The following is a 21,798-nucleotide window of genomic DNA, read 5'->3' as shown; positions in this document are numbered from 1 at the left end:
GCGACTAGTGGCTACGAGGATTAATCTGAGTGTGATACGCATTGTTTATGCTAATGTTTTTTTCTTAATCAATAATATTAGAAACTGATCTACAATCGTTGCTCTCAACAATCAAATCAAATATCCTCCTGGAATACATGGATGCAAATGGCACAAAGCAGTTTTTTTTTTTGGCCTTGATCCACCAATTTTAAAAATCTGAAAAAAATTAGGATTATACTTCAAGGTAGGGGTAACAAAATATATTTTTTTCGACGTGTTTATTGTTTCCTAAAATTTTTAATTTAATTTTGAAAATTTCAAACTTATGTAAAAGTTTTGTTTTCAGTCAAAAAATTTTGAAAAAAATCAGGATGGTAGAACGTAATTGTGTGTACACTATTAAATCAAGAAAACTATTTACAAAAAAAAAACTGGAGACATGGTTAAAAAACTAAAAATCGTGTTTTAATTTTTTTGGGATTATTTTCCATTGTTGAGGCCTGAAACTTTGGGAAAACATATCATTTTGAATGCAGTTTAATTGTACATTTTTATTTTTCAAAATATCTGGGGGCACTTTTCACCATCTTAACATGCTAGACCCTTACTGATATACATATTACCCGTTAACATGCAGGTTACCCAAGGTTCTTAGAGTAAAGGTTGCCTCATTCACGACTAAGGTTCCCATTGGCTTGACGTCACTGTAGACCCAACTTCCAGCGCCATTTCAAATTCTAGCCTTTCCGCAGGCGTAACTGCTCACCGTAGCGAGCTCTTGAAGTTACCCTCTATCAAACACTATAAGCCGAATTTTAAATTGAATGCTGATTTAAAAAAAATGATAATGTTAAGATTTAAAAAAAGACAAATTCGTGTATTTAGACGCTATAATGTCCTGATTAAGTGATGAAATGGGAAGGTGTACGAGTTAATTCCGTGTCCACATTTCCTTCCCGTAACTCTCAAAACACTGTTTTCCTTGCTACTTCCGCAATTTAATTTTAACTTAAGATTAATGTGGCTGGGAGTAAATATGCAATAAACGAATTAGTTGCTTAAAAAATTACAGTTCCGCCACTTTTTAAATAGAAATTATGCTTGTTTTCATTCCTCCTCGGGCTTTGAAAATACATATATGAGATAAAGGAAATTTTGCAAGAGGACATTGAAATCCTTTACTGCAATGGGAAGAAAAACATTGAAAAGAGTTGCAAAACCCTTATTACCATTTTAAAATCATTCGTAATAGGAATTCAAAGTGATTATACGTTAAGCAATACATCATACAGATGAAACGGAACTAACTTCAATATTATGCTGAGAGAAATAAGAATTGCCGGGTAAAATAATTTCTAGAAATGGAAAATGAACCACCAACAATTTCCGTTATCAAAACAGCATCATAGTTGCCTGCTTCAATTGACCAATCAGAGGACTCTTCTCTATCATATATCCCACAGAAAGTTTCCACTGCAGTCTTTGGTCAAAAAACCTAAAAGAAAAATTTCAATTTTTCTTTTAGGTTTTTCTTTTAGGGAAATGTTTCATGGCACCAAAAAGCACTGCAAGAGACAAATTCGATAATTTTAAGTGATAATTGCTAAAACAAAAACTTAGGCTAATGCATATATCAGCTATTTGGTCGATCATAAGTCTGTTGTAGAAATATAGCTCCACCATCAAGGTTCATTTTGAAGAGGGTATAAATAATAAGACTCAAGAATTTATGTAAAAGGATTTACAGAACAGTTTTTTAAATTTTTTTAGTGGCACTCTCAAAGTTGCTCTTCCTTGTTGCATTTTTTTTGTTCAAATATTTTATTCTTGTGAAGACCCTCTGCTTCCCATAAAATTTAATAATTGCTTTGTCCAAGTTGGAAACACAGCACAGAACATTGGTAATTTGTTGAATTAGTCCTAATTAAAGGGTAGAGTCTACTTCATTACAGTTTGCTGGTAAATATAAATGAGAAAGAGTACATAAAAATATTGTATGGCTTGACTCAAATCAACATTTATAAGTTTAATTAGGCTATTCTTAACCAATTTACTAATACGAGAGAAAATATTATGATTAAAATTAACACAAGTTTCTTTTTATGTGAACTACGATTTAACACTTGATTCCTGATAAATATTTTTATGCATGCTAAAACTTTTATGTCCTTTAATTCCCTAAATTAATAAACAATTTTGCACAACCATGGCCTCGAAAATTTCTCATTAGCTCTCAAAGACATAAAATAGGACTCAAATTTACAGACTTAGTACTAGAAATTTGTTTACCTGATATCTTACCATTGGCACGCGATGTTACTCATAGCATACGAGGTAAACGATTAATTTGCAAAATAGTCCCTGCATGAATGAGTGTGCAAGATATTAAGTTCAATTTGCCTTAAAAGGGAAGAATTCCTGGATTTCCAATGCAATAGGAGCATCTAAGTTTTTGATTACTAAATCTTTAGCATATCCACTTAGTTTGTCTGACTGATTCACTTTCACCACTTTTTTCACATGTGTAGGGGGCGAGACACGGTCAATGAAATCGATTAGTTTATATATACGATAAAAAGATTTTTCAATTTAAGCACCCGCCTGTGATATGAGACATTCCGTCCAGCTTTCTTCGTTTTCGACAAGCTGTTGGAGCACGTTGCCACAGTACAACGGGAACCCGGCATATCCGACGGCACTCTTCACCCTCAAAAAGTTCGTCTTATGAGTAGTGGATTACAAAGACGATTTCCAGTGTAATTGCAGGAAATGTGTTCAGATTCTCGTTAAACACAAGGCGGCGCAAGGTCTCAGAAACTTATTCTCTCTCAATTTCTAGCGTGCAAACAATGAAATGGGTAGGATCAGCTAGGATACAGGGCCGTCAGTGACGTAGCGGGACTTCTGCTGGCGCATGCGCAGTTACGAATGAGGCAACCTTACAGTCTAAGAACCTTGCAGGTTACACATCTTTTACCACAATTTTACCCTTGTAAAATGAGGGTAATAATGGGGTAAAATATCTTTTGTGCTGTCTGGGTTGTTTCCTAAAATTTTCCTAAACTTCTTTAAACACAATCTTAACTTGCCACAGAAATTTTCATCATGTTAAGAACCATGCAATAAAACCCCTATCTATTGGAGCAATGGTCTGAATTATATGGAATACATTGCATATTCTTAATGAAAAACATGCAATCCCTAGTTCAAACATAAATGAAAAATTTTAGAATAGCCAGCGCTTGAACCAAGGTCCCTATATTACTACAAGAAAAGACAGAATGCTCAGGGAACGGTTTTTTGACAAAGCAATGACACTTCGTCTACATTTACTTTTTAAAATTTTCAAAATTTTTTAAGTACTAAACTGAAATTATGCACCGACAAAATTCTGACTTGTATATATTGTTGTGTTGGTTGGATTGTGTGTGATCCATAAGGAGTAGAGTAGTAGTATTGCGTTAACAGTACATACACCCAAATATGTTTAATGCTGATACCTAATGGTGTGGTGTACATGTTACGTGAAATTTATGAAAGACCATTTGACCTTCAATTGGCCCTTGAATTTTCATCAATTCCTCCTGGGTGGTTAACAGGGTCTTTATTCACGTTATTGAAACCTTCCCTAGTTAAAATTCTACCAAGAAATTGGCCACCTCTAGTAGGATCCAACTGCATCTCCAAAAATGTTGTTCAAACATGATTTAATGAACTGATCCCTGAGCATTCTGTCATTTTATCGTAGTAATTGGGAAATTGGTTCAAGCGCTAGCTAATTAGAGTCAGGAGATATGCAAAAAATCATTTTTGCTCATGTTGTATTTCTCAAAGCTTAAACATTATGTTTATAAACGTAATTATTTTTAGTATGATAGCTATTGTTTTTGTTAATATTTATTCTTAGCCAATAATATTACATACTGTTCAATAATGGTTGTCTCAGCAATCAATTCAAATGTCCGCATGGAATTTACAGTAGAAAATGGAGTAAATTCGTGTTTTTTAATGTGCTCCACCATTTTTAAAAATCGGATAAAAATAGGATTGTAGAATTAGGATTAGAATGCTGTTATTGCAACACCACCCTCTGCGTTAGTAACAGGGAATAAAGTTCAACACATGCCACGGAAATCTCCATTCTTATAATATATATTTTTTTGGCATTCTATTTTTTCATTTCTATTGTTCCCTGAAATTTTTAATTCGATTTTTAAAATTTCAAACTACCTAGAATTTTTGTTTTTAGTCAATAAATTTTGAAGATTTTTCAATTTTCAATTGAAGAATTCAAATAACCTTGTCAGCAGAATTTTCAGAACAGGAGATATCATGTACCTAGAGATCACGTGCCTAGAGATCACGCAAAGTAGTTACCTACGTTTTTTTTAAATTTCATTTTACAAGCATACTACACCATGAAACCACAACGCCCATGAAAGTATTCTGAATTCTGAGTTAATTTCAGCACTGAATTTAGTGGAGAAATAAACCATATTCTCGTTAAGAATGATCCTATGTAAAAATATTTTTATAGTCTTACATGTTATTCAGACTCTTGCTCCAATAGAGAGACAAAGCTTGTCAGCCTGATGAAAAATATCAAGATTTTAATGTCTGTTTTTACCTTCCAACAGGTCTGTTGAATGTTGTTACTGGAGAAACACTGTGAAAAATCAATCAAGCAACACCATGGAAATTTATTACGTTTCCAATGAAAATTTTTCACCATGATCCAAACTGGAATTATCATGCTGACGCATGTTATGCTTACAAGTATTTTTATACAGGAAGTTTCCTGCTGCTCCAACAGAAATGTGAAAACCCGAAAAAGATTTGACGTTGTACCTTGGTGTGCACAGAAAATAATTATTTAGCTTGCTCTGGAAACTGATGAGATGAATGTACAAATGCCAAACAATAAAACTAACATTTTTATTTACTCTCTCACTATTTTTATAGCTAAGGCAATGTGATTTACATTGGATGTATCACAAAAAAGTCAAGGTGGCAGGTAAATACATTTTGGAGGATTTTGATGAGGGGGTTTATTTATGGTGGTTCCATCTGGAAGAGGTATATTTGATACCTTATTTCCTAAATATTTCTGGGGTTCCCAAATATTTCTCATTGCTCATTGCTGTGAATGATAATATTTTACTTAACTTCCTATTCACTTTATAGAATGATGCTCTAGTAACTTCTGTATTGTATTAATTACACCTATCATGCAGGAATTTTGTCAGGTCTTTGCAACCTGAAATGGAACATGATTGCAGCCTGTCTGTAACCTTTATTACCTATACCAGAGGCACTACCTCACCGATTATGCTGACACTGATTATGATACCAGAGGTGATCATGTTTTCAAAGTTGAGTAAGCAGATTAATTCCATTAAAAATTATGAAAAATTAGAAACATTGGCACTTTAACTCTTCTCCTTAAAGTGTTCAGGTTTAAATACCTGCCAGAACAGGTGGGTACGAGGGATTAAAACACTGCCATGCACATTATTTTAAACTTGTTTCCCCCAGGTATACCAGATATTCTTGCAGGAATAGATTCATACGTATATTCAAATATGGATAATAAATTCAAATACAAAAAAAACATTAAAATTAAAAAACACAACATTATTTTGCAATTTAAATGTCATTGGAAGGAAAACATTCTGGTAGAAAATACTGCGAAACCTTGGAGAAAGGGACAGGAAGGGTTAAAAATATTTTGTGACGCTCGGAAACATGTTGACATTCAGAAAGGAAAAATAATATAAAATTGTAAAAACAACTAGTAAGGAAGAAAAACCACAAAAAATGGAACATTTGTATGAGTCCAGGATGTGGAGCACTGTGGATCACAAATTTGCAAACTCGAAATTTGATATTTACATGAAATTTTGATAGTAGGTAGGGACCTAAGATTGAAATCTATGATATGCTAATGAGCCCCAAGTGGTGGTTGACACCCCATTTCTGAGGTGGAATTTTTTTTACTACTCATTCGCCACAAGAATTGACCGACAACTTAATTGTAAGAAAAATAATTGCCTACATTTCTTTCATAAAATTGATATTTTTCGAGGTATCCCGCATTAAAGTCACGGTTTTCAACCAAAAATCAATGCTCTCCATCGTTACTGTTATTTCACAAAATATTGAAAAATTGCATTTCATAAAGGAACTGTGCATAGAAAAAGAATAGCGAAAAAAAGGACAGTGTAAGGAAACAATTTCCTCGAGGAACAATTGAGACAACCCTAAGCCTGTTAGGGTTATATTTTGTTTCTCATTACCAAATTTGTAAGATTTATCATCACAAAGAAAAACATTCGCCTTTTTCGCCAAATAACTCTTTCATTAATACTTTATTTTCCATAATTTATCAGTAAATTTTCTTAGAAAGATTAAATGAAATTTTTAGCATGAAATTTAATCAAGTTATAATTTAAATGAGGTAAAGCTCTAGGTTCCATAGGAAAACGTGAGGTCACAAAGACTTATATTTTCTGCATGTGTCATTTCGCATATTTTATGTGTTTGTGTCTTTTCGCAATTTTGTTACTTCGTGCTGAAATCCTGTTTATAGCAATAATATTCAATTCCGGAGTGTCATTTCGCAATTTTGTTACTTCGCGCTGAAATCCTGTTTATAGCAATAATATTCAATTCCGGAGTGTCATTTCGCATTTTTCTTACTTCGTATTGAAATCGTGTTCATAGCAAAAAAAAACAATTCTGAAATTTTCATTTTGCATTTTTCTACTTCGTACTGAAATCATGTTTATAACAATAAAATTCCTTTCTGGAGTTTCATTTCGCATTTTTCTTACTTCGTACTGAAATCGTGTTTAGAGCAATAAATTTCAATTCTTGAGTGTCATTTCGTATTTTTCGTACTTTGTATTCAACAGGTGTTTGTAGCACTAAAAGACAAATCTGGAGTGTCATTTAGCATTTTTCCCACTACGTACTGAAATCGTGTAAATAGCACTAAAATTCCTTTCCGGAGTGTCATTTCGCATTTTTCTTACTTCGTACCGATATCGTGTTTATAGCAATTAAATTCAATTCCATAGCGTCATTTCGCCTTTTTCTTTTTTCGTACTGAATTCGTGTTTATGGCTATAAAATTAATTTCTGGAGTGCCATTTCGAATTTTCCCTCTTCGTACTAAAATCGTGTTTGTCATTTCGCATTTCCTAACCTCGTACTGAAATCGTGTTTATAGCAATAACATTCATTCATTCTAAAGCTATTCAAATCCTGTTCTTAACAATAAAAATATTTCTTGAGTGTAATTTAGCATTTTTCTTACTTCGTATTAAATTCGTTTTTATAGCAATAAAATTCTCATCTGTAGTGTTATTTATCATTTTTCTTAGTACGTATTGAGATTGTTTTTTAACACTAAAATTCAATTCTCGAGTTTCGTTTCGCATTTTTCCTACTACGCACTGAAATCGTGTTTATAGGTATAAAATATATTTCTGGAGTACCATATCGCATTTTCCTTAGTTCGTAATGACATTGAGTTTATATATATTCGAGAATATAATGCGAAATTTCCATTTTTCTTACTTCGTAGTAAATTCATGCATGTAGCAATAAAATTCAAATCTGGAGTGTTATTTTACATTTTCTCTAATTTGTACTAATATCGTGTTTATTGCAATAAAATTCAATTCTTGTTTGTCATTTCGCATTTTTCCTACTTCGTGCTGAAATCGTGTTTATAGAAATAAAGTTCATTTCTGGAGTGTTATTTCGAATTTTTCATTCCTCGTACTGAAATCGTGTTTATAGCACTAAATTTCTATTCTGGTGTGTCATTTTTCATTTTTCTGATTTTGTATTAAAATCCTGTTCTTAAAAATAAAAATATTTCTGAAGTGGCATTTAGCATTTTTCTTACTTCGTATTAAAATCATGTTTATAGAAAAAAAATCAATTCTGAAGTGTTATTTGTCATTTTTCTTAGTAGGTATTGAAATCGTTTTTATATCACTAAAATTCAATTCTCGAGTGTCATTTGGCATTTTTGTAACTTCGAAATGAAATCGCATTTATAGGAAAACAAATTCATTTCTGGAGTGTCATTTCGCATTTTTCTTACTTCCTTCTGAAATGGTGTTTATTGGAATAAAATTCTGATCAAATGCGTCATTTAGCATATTTCATACTTACTGCCTACATAATGATTATAGAAAAAAATTCGTTTCCGATTTTTCACGTCGTATTTTACTTACATCGATTTGAAATCTTGTTATTAAAAATAAAATTGAATTCTGGAGTGTCATTACGCATTTTTAATACTTCGTATTGAAATCTTGTTAATAGAAATAAAATTCATTTCTGGTTTGTCATTTCGAATATTTCTTACCTCGTACTGAAATCGTGTTTATAGCAATAAATTTCAATTCTGGATGTAAGTTTGGTACATTGTATTCAACTGGTGTTTGTAGCACTAAAAGACAAATCTGGAGCGTCATTTAGCATTTTTACTACTACGTACTGAAATCGTGTTAATAGCACTAAAATTAATTCCGGGAGTGTCTATTCGCATTTTTCTTGTTTCGTACTGAATTCCTGTTTATGGCTACAAAATTAATTTCTGGAGTGCCATTTTGAATTTTCCCTCTTCGTACTAAAAACTTGTTTCTAGCAATAAAATTCATATCTGGAGTGTCATTTCGCATTTCCTAACCTCGTACTGAAATCGTGTTTATAGCAATAACATTCATTTCTGGAGTGTCATTTCGAATTTTCACTCTTCGTACTGAAATCTTGTTTATAGCAATTATTTTCATATCCTATTCCGTGCTGATATCGTGCTTATAGTAGATAATAAAATTCATAACCGATGTGTCACTTCGTATTTTACTTACTTCGATTTAAAATCGTGTTTATAGCAATAAAATTGAATTCTCCAGTGTCATATCGCTTTTTTCTTACCTCGTACTGAAATCGCGTTTAAAGCTTTAAAATTCAATTCTTGAGTGTCATTTCGCCTTTTTTATTTACTTCGTACAGAAATCGACCTTAATTGAAATAAAATTCATTCCAGGAGTGTCATTTCGATTTTTTCTTACCCCGTACTGAAATCGTGTTTTTAGCAAATAATTTCATTTCTGGAGTGACATTTCGCATTTTTCTTACTTCGTACTGAAATTAAGTATATGGCAATAAAATTCTAATCTAATGCGTCATTTCGCATTTTATTTACTTCGTACTGAAATTGTGTTTGTAACAATAAAATTCTAATCCAATGCGTCATTTCCATTTTTCCTACTTCGTGCTGAAATCGTGCTTATAGTAATAAATTTTATAACAGATGTGTCCCATCGTATTTTACTTATTCTATTTGAAATCGTGATTATAGATATAAAATTGAATTATGGTGTGTCATTTTGCTTTTTGTTGCTTATATAGCATTTTTCAAACTTCGTACATGAATCGCGATTAAAGCAATAAAATTCATTACTGGATGTTCATATAGCATTTTTCTTAATAGGTACGGAAGTCATGTTTATAGCAATAAATTCATATCTGGAGTGTCATTTCGCATTTTTCTTACTTTATACTGAAATAGTGTTTATAGAAATAAAGTTCATTTTTGGAGTGTTTTTACGAATTTTTCTTTCCTCGTACTAAAATCGTGTTTAAAGCACTAAATTTCAGTTCTGAAGTGTCATTTTGCATTTTTCAGACATTGTATTCAAATCCTGTTATTAACAATAAAAATATTTCTTGAGTGTAATTTAGCATTTTTCTTACTTCGTACTAAAATCGTGTTTATAGCAATAACATTCATTTCTGGAATGTCATTTCGAATTTTCCCTCTTCGTCCTAAATTCGTGTTTCTAGCAATTAATTTCATTTCCTACTCCGTGCTGAAATCGTGCTTATAGTAATAAAATTCATAACAGATGTGTCACTTTGTATTTTACTTACTTCTATTTGAAATCGTGATTATAGATATAAAATTGAATTCTGGAGTGTCATTTCGCTTTTTGTTGCTTCTATTGCATTTTTCAAACTTCGTACATGAATCGCGTTTAAAGCAATAAAATTAATTGCTGGATGTTCATATTGCATTTTTCCTCATAGGTACTGAAATCGTGTTTATAGCAATAAATTCATATCTGTAGTGTCATTTCGCATTTTTCTTACTTTACACTGAAATCGCGTTTACGGAGAAAAAGTTCATTTCTGGAGTGTTATTTCGAATTTTTCTTTCCTCGTACTTAAATCGTGTATGTAGCACTAAATTTCAGTTCTAAAGTGTCATTTTGCATTTTTCAGACTTTGTATTCAAATCTTGTTCTTTACAATAAATATATTTCTTGAGTGTCATTTAGCATTTTTCTTACTTCGTATTAAATTCGTGTTCATAGCAATAAAATTCTAATCTGTAGTGTTATTATCATTTTTCTTAGTACGTATTGAAATTGTTTTTTAACACTAAGATTCAATTCTCGAGTTTCGTTTCGCATTTTTCTTACTTCGTTCTGAAATTGTGGTTATACGAAAAAAAATTTAATCTAATGCATCATTTAGCATTTTTCCTTCTTGGTGATCCTTTCGCATTTTTCTATCTTCGTACAGAAATCGTGTTTATAGCAATAAAATTCGTTTCTAGATTGTTATTTCGCATTTTCATACTCTTTACTGAAATCGTGTTCGTAGCACTGAAATTTATTTTATATAGTGTCATTTCGCATTTTTCTTACTTCGTACTGAAATTGAGTTATTTGCGACACATTTCATATATGGAGTGATATTTCCCATTTTTCTTAATTTGTACGGAAATTGTGTTTATATCAATATAATTCATTTCTGGAGTGTCATTTCGCATTTTTTATGCTTTGTATTGTAAATCATTTAAAGCAATAAAATTCAATTCGGTAGTTCCACTTAGAAGTTGTCTTAATACGTACTGAAATCGTGTTAATAGCCCTAAAACTTTTTTTGTGGAGTGTCATTTCGGATTTTCCTTACTACGTAATAATATCGTGACTTTACAATATAATTCAATTTTCAAGTTTCACTTCGCAATTCTCCTACTTCGAACTGATAAAGTTTTTAGCAATAAAACTTATTTCTGTAGTGTCATATCGCATTTTTCTTACTTCGTACAGAAATCGTGTTCATAACATTAAATTCAATTCTGGAGTGTCATTTCGAATTTTCTAACTTCGTACTTAAATAGTGTTTATAGCAATAATATTCAATTCTTGATAGTCATTTTGCATTTTTCTTAACTCGTACTAAAATCGAGTTTATAGCAATAAAATTCATTCCTGCAGTGTAATTTCGCATTTTTGTATCTTCGTACTGAATTCGTGTTCATACCAAAAAATTGATTTCTAAAGTGTTATTTCGCATTTTTTTTTACTTCGTATTGAAATAGTGTTTACAGCAATAAAATTCAATTCTAGAATTTAATTTCGCATTTTTCTTACTTCCTACTCAAATCGTGTTTATAGCAATAAAATTCCTTACTGGAGTGTCAAATAGGAATTTTCATACTTTGTACTGAAATCGTGTTTAATGCAACAAAATTCTATTCTGTAGTGTCATTCGCATTTTACTTAATTGGTGATGAAGTCGACTTAATAGCTAAAAAACTCATTCCTATGTGTCCTTTTGGATTTTAGTTTCTTCGCACTGAATTAGTGTTTATAGCAATAAATTCATTTCTAAAGTGTAGTTTCACAATTTTTTTTCTTCAGCCTGAAATTGTGTTTAAGACAACAAAATTGATTTCTGAAGTGTAATCTCGCATTTTTCTTACTTCGTAATGAATTCGTGATTAATTCAATAAAATTCTCTTCTAATGCAACATCAGGCTTTTCCATACTACGTAGTGAAATGAAATGATTATAGCAAAAAAAATCAATCTAAGAGGGTCATTTCGTAATTTTCTGACTAGGCACCGTAATCGTGTTCATAGCAACAAGATAATGCTATATTAAAAACGCGATATCACTAATCGGAGTGAAAAAATTAGAAATGTGATTGGGAGATGAAAATCCATGTTATAAACACGATGTAACTACGCGGGATGAAAAAATTAAAAATGTGATTTGGATAGGAAAATCGTTGTTAAAAACTCGATTTCACTACGCGGGCTGAAAAAAATTAAAAGTATAATTTAGATTTGAAAATCCTTGTTATAAACTCGATTCCACTACTCGGAGTGAAAACACTAGTAACAGAGTATGGATATGAAAATCCTTGTAATAAACTCGAAATTAGTACGCGGAGTTAAAAAATTTTAAATTAGATTCAGTTATGAAATTCCTTGTTGTAAATTCGATTTCACCACGCAGAGTGAAAAAATTAAAAAGTGATTTTGATATGAATATCCTTGTTATAAACTCGATTCCACTACTCGGAGTGAAAACACTAGTAACAGAGTATGGATATGAAAATCCTTGTAATAAACTCGAAATTAGTACGCGGAGTTAAAAAATTTTAAATTAGATTCAGTTATGAAATTCCTTGTTGTAAATTCGATTTCACCACGCAGAGTGAAAAAATTAAAAAGTGATTTTGATATGAATATCCTTGTTATAAACTCGATTTCACTACTCGGAGATATAAAAAAATTAAAAATGTGATTTGGAATTGAAATTCTTTGTTATAATTTCGATTTCACTACGCGGCGTGAAAAAAATTAGAAATATGATTTGGAAATGAAAATCCTTTTTATAAACGCGATTTCAGTACTCGGAGGGATAAAATTAAAAAAAGTGATTTTGATATGTTAATCCCTGTAAGTAGTTCGATTTCACTATTCGGAGTAAAAAAGTTAAAAATATGTTTTGGATATGAAATTTCTTGTTATAAAACTCGATTTCACTACTCGGAGAGAAAATATTAAAAATATAATTTGGATATGAAAATCCTAGTATATAAACTCTATTTCACCACACGGAGTGAAAAATTTACAAATGCAATTTGGGTATAAAATTCAATTGTAAACGCAATTTCAGTACACTGAGTGAAAAAATTAAACATGTGATTTGGATATGGAAATCCTTGTAATGAATTCAATTTTGCTACGCGGAGTGAAAAAATAAAAAATATAATTTGGATATGAAAATCCTAGTATATAAACTCTATGTCACCACGCGGAGTGAAAAATTTACAAATGCAATTGGGGTATAAAATTCAATTGTAAACGCAATTTCAGTACACTGAGTGAAAAAAATTAAGAATGTGATTTATATATGAAAATCCTTGTTATAAACGCGATTTATTCGCTAGGAGTGAAAAAATTAAATTGTGATTTTGATATGAAAATTCTTGATATTACCGCGATTTTTTGCTCAGAGTGAAAAAATTGAAAATGTGATATGGATATGAAAATCATTATTATAAATTAAATTTCACTACGCGTAGTGAAAAAATGAAAATATAATTTGGATATGAAAATCATTGTTAGAAACTTAATTTTACTACGCGGAGTGGAAAAATTAAAAATGTGATTTGGATATGGTAATCCATGTAATAAACGCGATGTCACAACTCGGGGTATAACAATAAATATGTGATTTGATATCGAAATCCTTACCATGAAATTGATTTTAAAGGGCGGAGTGAAAAAATTAAAAATGTGATTGGGATAGAATTATCCTTGTTATAAACTCGATCTCACAACGCGGAGTGAAAATATTAGAAATATAATTTGGATATGATAATCCTTGTTATAAATTCGACTTAACTACTAGAAGTGAAAAAATTATAAATATAATTTGGATACACAAAATATATGGGATTTTAATATCCAGAATGAAAGAATTTAATCCGCAATATAACTATGTATATACTTTTAAAAACTCGATCATCCTACGCAGAGTAAAAAATTAAAAATGTGATTTGGATATCGTAATCCCTGTTATTAACGCGATTTATCTACTCGGGATGAAAATATTAAAATTTTGATTTGATATCGAAATCCTTGTCAATTGATTTTATTACGCGGTGTTAAAAAATTGACAATGTGCTTTAAATATACGGAAGTGATTTGAAAGCGGAGTGAATGAAAACTATGCTGTGGAAATGAAAATCCTTCTTATATAGTCGATTTTACTACTAGCAGAAAAAAATTTGAAATATGTTTTTGAAATTAAAATCCTTGTTGTAAACTCGATTTTAGTACGCGGGGTGAAAAAATAAAAAAAAATTATTTGGACTAAAAACCCTTGTTATAAACTGGAACTACGCAGAGTCAGAGTAAAAATGTGATTTGGATATGAAAATGCTTGTTATAAACTAGATTTTACTACGCGGAGTGAACATATTGAAAATGTGATTTGGATATGAAAATACTTGTTATAAACTAGATTTCACAACTCGGAGTGAGAAAAATTAAAAATATGATTCGGTTATGAAAATCGTTGTTATAAAGTTGATTTTAGTAGGCGGACTGAAAAAATTAAAAATATGCTTGGGATATGAAAAACCTTGTTATGAAGCCGATTTTACCTGTTATAGTGAAATTTTTTAAGATGTGATTTAAGGTATGAAACTCCATGTCATAAACAAGGTTTGACTCTTCGGAGAGAAAAAAATATAAATTTGATTTGGAGATAAAAATCATTGTTATATACTCGATTTTTTACGGGTGGTGACTAATTAATAATGTAATTTGGATATAGAAATCCTTGTTATAAACACAATTATACTACGCGGTGTGAAAATTTTAAAATATGATTTGGATATTAATATGCTTGTTAAAAAGTCGTTTATTTTACTCAGGCTGAAAATTTTAAAAATGTGATTAGATATGAATGTCCATGTTATCAACGCGATTTCACTACTCGGAAAGAAATAATTTTAAAATGTTATGTGGGTATGAAAATCTTTGTTATAAACTTGATTAAACTTTTCAAATTGATAAAATTTAAAATATGATTGGAATATGAAAATGCTTGCCTTAAACGTATTTTTTACAACACAGAGTGAAAATTTAAAAATATGATTTGGATATGAAAATATTAGATATAAACGCGATTTCACTTAGATATATGAAATAAATTAAGACAATGATTTTAAAATGAATACCCTTGTTAGAAACGCGTTTTCTCTGCACAGGATGAAAAACATAAAAATGTTATTTGCAACTGAAAATCTCTGCTATGAAAGCAATATTACTTCGCATACTGAAAAAATTAAAAATATGATATGTTTATTAAAATTCTTGTTATAATGTCGATTTTAGTACACGTTGTAAAAAATTCTATATGTGAATTGATTTTAAAAATCCTTGCTATAAACGCATAATCACCATTTGGAGTAAAAAAATTACAAATGTTCTTTAGAAAAAAATCCTTGTTATAAAATCGATTTCACTACTCGCAGTAAAAAATTAAAAATATGATTTGGAAATAAAAATCCTTGTTATACACTAGATTTAAGAACGCGGAGTAAAAAAATTAAAAATATGATTATGAAATGAAAATCCTTCTTGTAAGATCGATTTTACTACTCGGGCTGAAAATTTTAAAAATGTGAATAAAGTATGAAAATACTTGTTATAAACGAGATTTAACTACTAGGAGAGAAAAAATTAAAATATGATTTCGAAATGAAATATGTGAAGTGAAAATATTATAAATATAATTTGGATATGAAAAACCATGTTATAAACTCAATGTCACTACGCGGAGTGAAAATATTAAAAATATGACTTGGATATGAAAATCCTTGTTATAAAATCGATTTCACTAGTTGGAGTGAAAATATTAAAAATATTATTTGGATATGGATATCCTTGTTATGAACTCGATTTCACTACTCCGCGTGAAAAAATAAAAAATGCGATTTGGATATTAAATTCTTGTAATAAACTCAATTTCCTTAGCGGAGTGAAAATATAAAAATATGATTTATCAAGGATATGACAAGGATATAAAAAATCCTTTTTGTGAACGCGATTTCACTGCTCGGATTGAAAAAATTAAAAAGATGATTTCGATATGAAATCCCTTGTTAGAAACTCGATTTCACTACACGATGTGAAAATATTAATTGTATGTTTTGGATATGAAAATCCTTGTTATAAACTCGTTTTCACTGCTTGGAGTGAAAAAATTAAAAATGAAATTTGGATATTAAAATCCGTGTTATAAACTCGATTTCACTTCACGGAGTGAAAATATTAAAAAAATGAATTGGATATGAAAATCCTTGTCATGAACGGGATTTCGCTATTCAGAAAGAAAATATTAAAAGAAAGCTATGGATCTGAAAGCATATTGAAATCATCGTTATCAGCTCCATTTTCTTACTCGGGCTGAAAAATATAAAAATGTGATTTGGATATGAAAATTCTAGCTATGAACGCTATTCCATGCACATTTAAATTATTAAAAAATCGATTTCGTTATTTAAATCCTTGTTATAAATGTTATTTTTCTACGCAAAGAGAAAAAATGAAATAAATGATTTAATATGAAAATATTAGTAACAATCGCGATTTCACTGAGATGAGAGAAAAATTTAATAAAAGTGATTTTGAATTGAAAACCCTTGTTATAAACGAGAATTCTCCACGCAGAATGAAAAAAATAAAATTTTATTTTCAAATGACATCCCTTGTAATATTATTTTACCAAGCAGATAGATAAAAATTATAAATGTGATTTAAGTATAAAATCCTTGCTATAAACTCGATTTCACTACTAGTAATGAAAAAATGAAAAATTTCATTAGGATATGAATATCCTTGTTATGAAATCCATTTCACTACGGGGATCGAATATATTAAAAATGGTATTTGGTTATAAAATTCTTGTTATAAACCCGATAATACTACGCGGTGTGAAAAAATTAAAAATGTAATTTGGATATGAAAGTCCTTGTTTTAAACGCGAATTCTCTACGAAGAGTGAAAAAATTAAAACTTTTATTTTGAAATGACATTCCTTGTATCAAACGTTTATTTACTAAGCAAAGTGAAAAAAATTTAAAATATGAATTGGGTTTGACAATCCTTGTTATAAACTCAATTTCACTATTCTTAGTGAAAAAATTAAAAATTTCATTTGGACATGATAATCCATGTTATAAACTCGATATCACTACTCAGAGTGAAAAAATTAAAAATGTTATTTGGATATGAAAACTTTTGTTATAAACTTGATTTCACTACGCGGAATTAAAATATTGAAAAATATGATTTGAATATGAAAATCCTTGTTATGAACGCGATATTACTACTCGGGGTGAAAAAATTAAAAATGTTACATAATTAAATAGTCCTAGTTATAAACTTGATATCACTACGAAGAGTGAAAAAATTTAAAATGTGATTTGGATACATAAATCCATGTTATGAACTCGATTTCACTATGAGGATCGAAAATATTAAAAATATTATTTGAATAAGAAAACCCATGTTATTCACTCGTCTTTACTACTTGGAGTTAAATAATTAAAAATATGATTAGGATATGAAAATCCTTGTTATAAATTCGATTTCACTACGCGGAGTGAAAATATTTAAAATATTAATTGGATATAAAAATTCTTGATATGAACGCGATTTCACTACTTGGAGTGAAAAAATTATACATGTAATTTGGATACAAAAATCCTTGTTATAAACTCGATTTCACTACGCCGAGTGAAAATATTTAATATATGATTTAGATACAAAAATCCTTGTTATGAACGCGATTTCACTACTCGGAGTAAAAAAAAATTATAAATGTTTATAATTAAAAATTAAAAATGGTTATAAAATCTTTGATATAAACTCGATTTCACTACTTGGAGTGAAAATATTAAAAATATGATTTGGATATGAAAATCCTTGTTATATACTCGATTTCAATACTGGGAGTGAAAAAATTAAAAATACGACAAGGATTTGAAAATGCTAGTTATAAACTCGATTTTACTACGCGGAATGAAAATATTAAAAATCCTATTTGAATATGAAATCCTTCTCATAAACTCGACAATATTACGTGTAGTTAAAATATTAAAATATGATTGGGATATGAAAATCCTTGTTATGAACGCAATTTCACAACTCGGAGTAAAAAAATTAAAAATGTGATATAGTTATGAAAATTGTTGTTATAAAATCAATTTCACTACATCGAGAAAAAACATTAAAAATAAAATTCGGATATGAAAAGCCTTGTTATGAACTCGATTTGACTTCTTGAAGTGATAATAAGAAAAATATGATTTGCATATGAAAATCCTTTTACTACGCGGAGAGAAAATATTAAAAATATGATGTCCATCCTAAAATCCTTGTTAAAAACTCAATTTCACTACGCGCAGTGAAAATATTAAATATATTCTTTGGATATAAAAATCTTTCTTATGCACGAGGTATCACTACTCGGAGAGATAAAATTAAAAATCTAATTTGCATCTGAAAATTCTTGTTCAATACTCGATTTCCTTACGCGGAGTGAAATTATAAAAAATTTGATTTGGATTATAAAATCCTTGTTATAAACTCGGTGACACAACGTGGAGTAAAAATATTTAATATATGATTCGGATAAAAAATCCTTGTTATGAACGCGATTTCACTACTCGGAGCGAAAAAATTATTGACGTTATTTGGTTATAACATCTTTGATATAAACTCGATTTCACTACGTTAAAGGAAAATATTAAAAAAAAGATCAGGATATGAAAATGCTTGTTATAAACTTGATTTTACTACGCGGAGTGAAAATATTATAAATACTATTTCGATATGAAATCCTTCTTTTAAACTCGATAACACTACGCGTACTGAAAAAATTAAAATGCTGATTTTGATATGAAAATCCTTGATATGAATGCGATTTCACTACACGGAGTTAAAGTATTAAAACTTTGATTTGGTTAGGAAAATCCTTGTTATTAACACATTTTCTATACTCGGAGTAAAGATATTAAAAATATGATTTGCATATGAAAATCCTTGTTATAAATTCGATTTCACTTAGCGAGGTGAAAATACATAAAATATGTTTTGATTAAGAAATTCCTTTTTATGAACGCGTGTTAACAACTCGGGGTGAATAAATGAAAATGCGAATTTGATACGAAAATCCTTGCTATAACTAGATTTCGCTACGCGGAGTAAAGATATTAAAAATATGATTAGATTATGAATATCCCTGTTATGAACGTGATTTCACTACGCGGAGAGTAAAAATTCAAAATATGATTTGAATATGAAAATCCTTGTTAAAAACCTGATTTCACTACGCGAAGTGAAAATATTATAAATATAATTTGGATATGAAAAACCATGTTATAAACTGTATGTCACTACACGAAGTGAAAATATTAAAAATATGACTTGAATATGAAAATCCTTGTTATAAAATCGACCTCCCTAGTTGGTGTGAAAATATTAAAAATATTTTTTGGATATGGATATCCTTGTTATGAACTCGATTTCACTACTCCGCGTGAAAAAATAAAAAATGTATTTTGGATATTAAATCCTTGTTATAAAGTTAATTTCATTAGCGGAGTGAAAATATTAAAAAATCATTTGGATATGAAAATCCTTGATATGAACGCGATTTCATTGCTCGGATTGAATAAATTAAAAAGATGAATTCGATATGAAAACCCTTGTTAAAAACTCGATTTCACTACGCGAAGTGAAAATATTAAAAATATGATTTGGATATGAAAATATTTGTAATGAACACGATTTCACTACTCAGAGTGAAAAAATTGAAGATGTTATTTGGTTATAAAGTCTTTGTAATAAATTCGTTTTCACTGCATGGAGTGTAAAAATTAAAAATGTAATTTGGATATTAATGTCCTTGTTATAAACTCACTTATAAACTAAGCGGAGTTAAAATATTTTAAATATGTATCAAATATGAAAATCCTAGTTATGAACGCGATTTCACTACTCGGAGTGAAAATATTAAATATATGATTTGGATGTAAAAATCCTTGTTATAAACTCGATTTCACTACTTGGAGTGAATGTATTAAAAATATGATTTCGATATGAAAATCTTTGTTATAAACTCAATTTCCTTAGCGGAGTGATAATATTAAAATATGATTTGGATATGAAAATCTTTGTTATGAACGCAATTTCACTACTGCGAGTGAAAAAATTAAAAATGCGATTTGGATATGAAAATCCTTGATATAAAAACGATTTCACTACGCGGAGTGAAAAAATTTCAAATATGATTTGGATATGAAAACCCTTATTATGAACGCGATTTCATACTCCGCGTGAAAAAATAAAAAATGTTATTTGGATATTAAATCCTTGTTATAGAGTCAATTTCCTTAGTGGAGTGAAAATATTAAAAAATGATTTGGATATAAAAATCCTTGTTATGAACGTGATTTCTTTGCTCGGATTGAATAAATTAAAAAGATGAATTCGATATGAAAACCCTTGTTAAAAACTCGATTTCACTACTTGGAGTGAATATATTAAAAATATGATTTGGATATGAAAACCCTTGTTATGAACGCAATTTCACTACTCGGAGTGAATATATTTGAAATATGATTTCGATAAGAAAATCCTTATTATGAACGCGATTTCACTGCTGGGAGTGAAATAAATCAAAACATGATTTGGATAAGAAAATCCTTGTTTTAACTCAATTTCTTTACGCGAAGTGAAAATATTAAAAATATGATTTGGATATGAAAGTCCTTGCTATAAACTCGTTTTCACTGCTTGGTGTGAAAAAATTAAAAATGTAATTTGGATATTAAAATTTGGTTATAACCGCGATTTCACAGCTTGGAGTGAAAACATTTAAAAAATTAATTGGATATGAAATTCCATGTTATAAACTCGATTTCACAACTTGGCGTGAAAAAATTAAAAATTTGATTAGGATATTAAATCCTTGTTATAAACTCGATTTCAATACGCGGAGTGAATATATGAAAAATATGATTTGGTTATAAAAATCCTAGTTATGAACGCGATTTCACTACTAGGAGTGAAACAATTGAAAATATGATCTGGATATGAAAATCCTTGTTATAAACTCGATTTCACTTCGCGGAGTTGAAATGTTAAAAATATGATTGAAATATGAAAATCCTTGTTATGAAGAGGATTTCACTACTCGGAGTGAAAAAAATTAAAATGTGATTTGGATAATAAATTCCATGTTATGAACGCGATTTCCCTACTCGGAGTGAAAAAAAAAATATAAATGTTATTTGGTTATAAAATCGTTTATATAAACTCGATTTCACTACGTGGAGTGAAAATATTAAAATATGATTTAGATATAATAATCCTTGTTATGTACTCGATTTCAATACTCGGAGTGAAAAAATTAAAAATATGACAAGTATATGAAAATCCTTGTTATAAAAACGATTTCACTACGCGGAGTGAAAAAATTTCAAATATAATTTGGTTATGAAAACCCTTGTTATGAACGCAATTTCACTACTCGGAGTGAATATATTTGAAATATGATTTCGATAAGAAAATCCTTATTATGAACGCGATTTAACTACTGGGAGTGAAAAAAATCAAAACATGATTTGGATAAGAAAATCCTTGTTTTAACTCGATTTCTTTACGCGAAGTGAAAATATTAAAAATATGATTTGGATATGAATGTCCTTGCTATAAACTCGTTTTCACTGCTTGGTGTGAAAAAATTAAAAATGTTTTTTGGATATTAAAATTTGGTTATAACCGCGATTTCACAGCTTGGAGTGAAAACATTTAAAATATGAATTGGATATGAAATTCCATGTTATAAACTCGATTTCGCAACTTGGCGTGAAAAAATTAAAAATTTGATTAGGATATTAAATCCTTGT

At 29.6% G+C, this 21,798-nt stretch overlaps 1 protein-coding gene across 3 annotated transcripts in view; it reads left to right on the top strand.

Moving 5' to 3' along the window:
* Nucleotides 1-4,924, top strand: part of LOC124167025 (glycine receptor subunit alpha-4-like) — an 88,208-nt gene extending 83,284 nt beyond the window's left edge. For all 3 annotated transcript variants that reach the window (XM_046544793.1, XM_046544791.1, XM_046544790.1), the window contains one exon: nucleotides 4,620-4,924. The gene's annotated coding sequence lies outside the window, so the exon portion shown is untranslated. The remainder of the gene's footprint in view (nucleotides 1-4,619) is intronic.
* The last annotated feature ends 16,874 nt before the right edge of the window (nucleotides 4,925-21,798 follow it).

Source organism: Ischnura elegans, chromosome 10 (genome assembly GCF_921293095.1).
Source record: "Ischnura elegans chromosome 10, ioIscEleg1.1, whole genome shotgun sequence".
NCBI lineage: Eukaryota > Metazoa > Arthropoda > Insecta > Odonata > Coenagrionidae > Ischnura > Ischnura elegans.
Note: the sequence above shows the minus strand (reverse complement) of the source record. Positions and strands in the feature narration are given on the sequence as shown.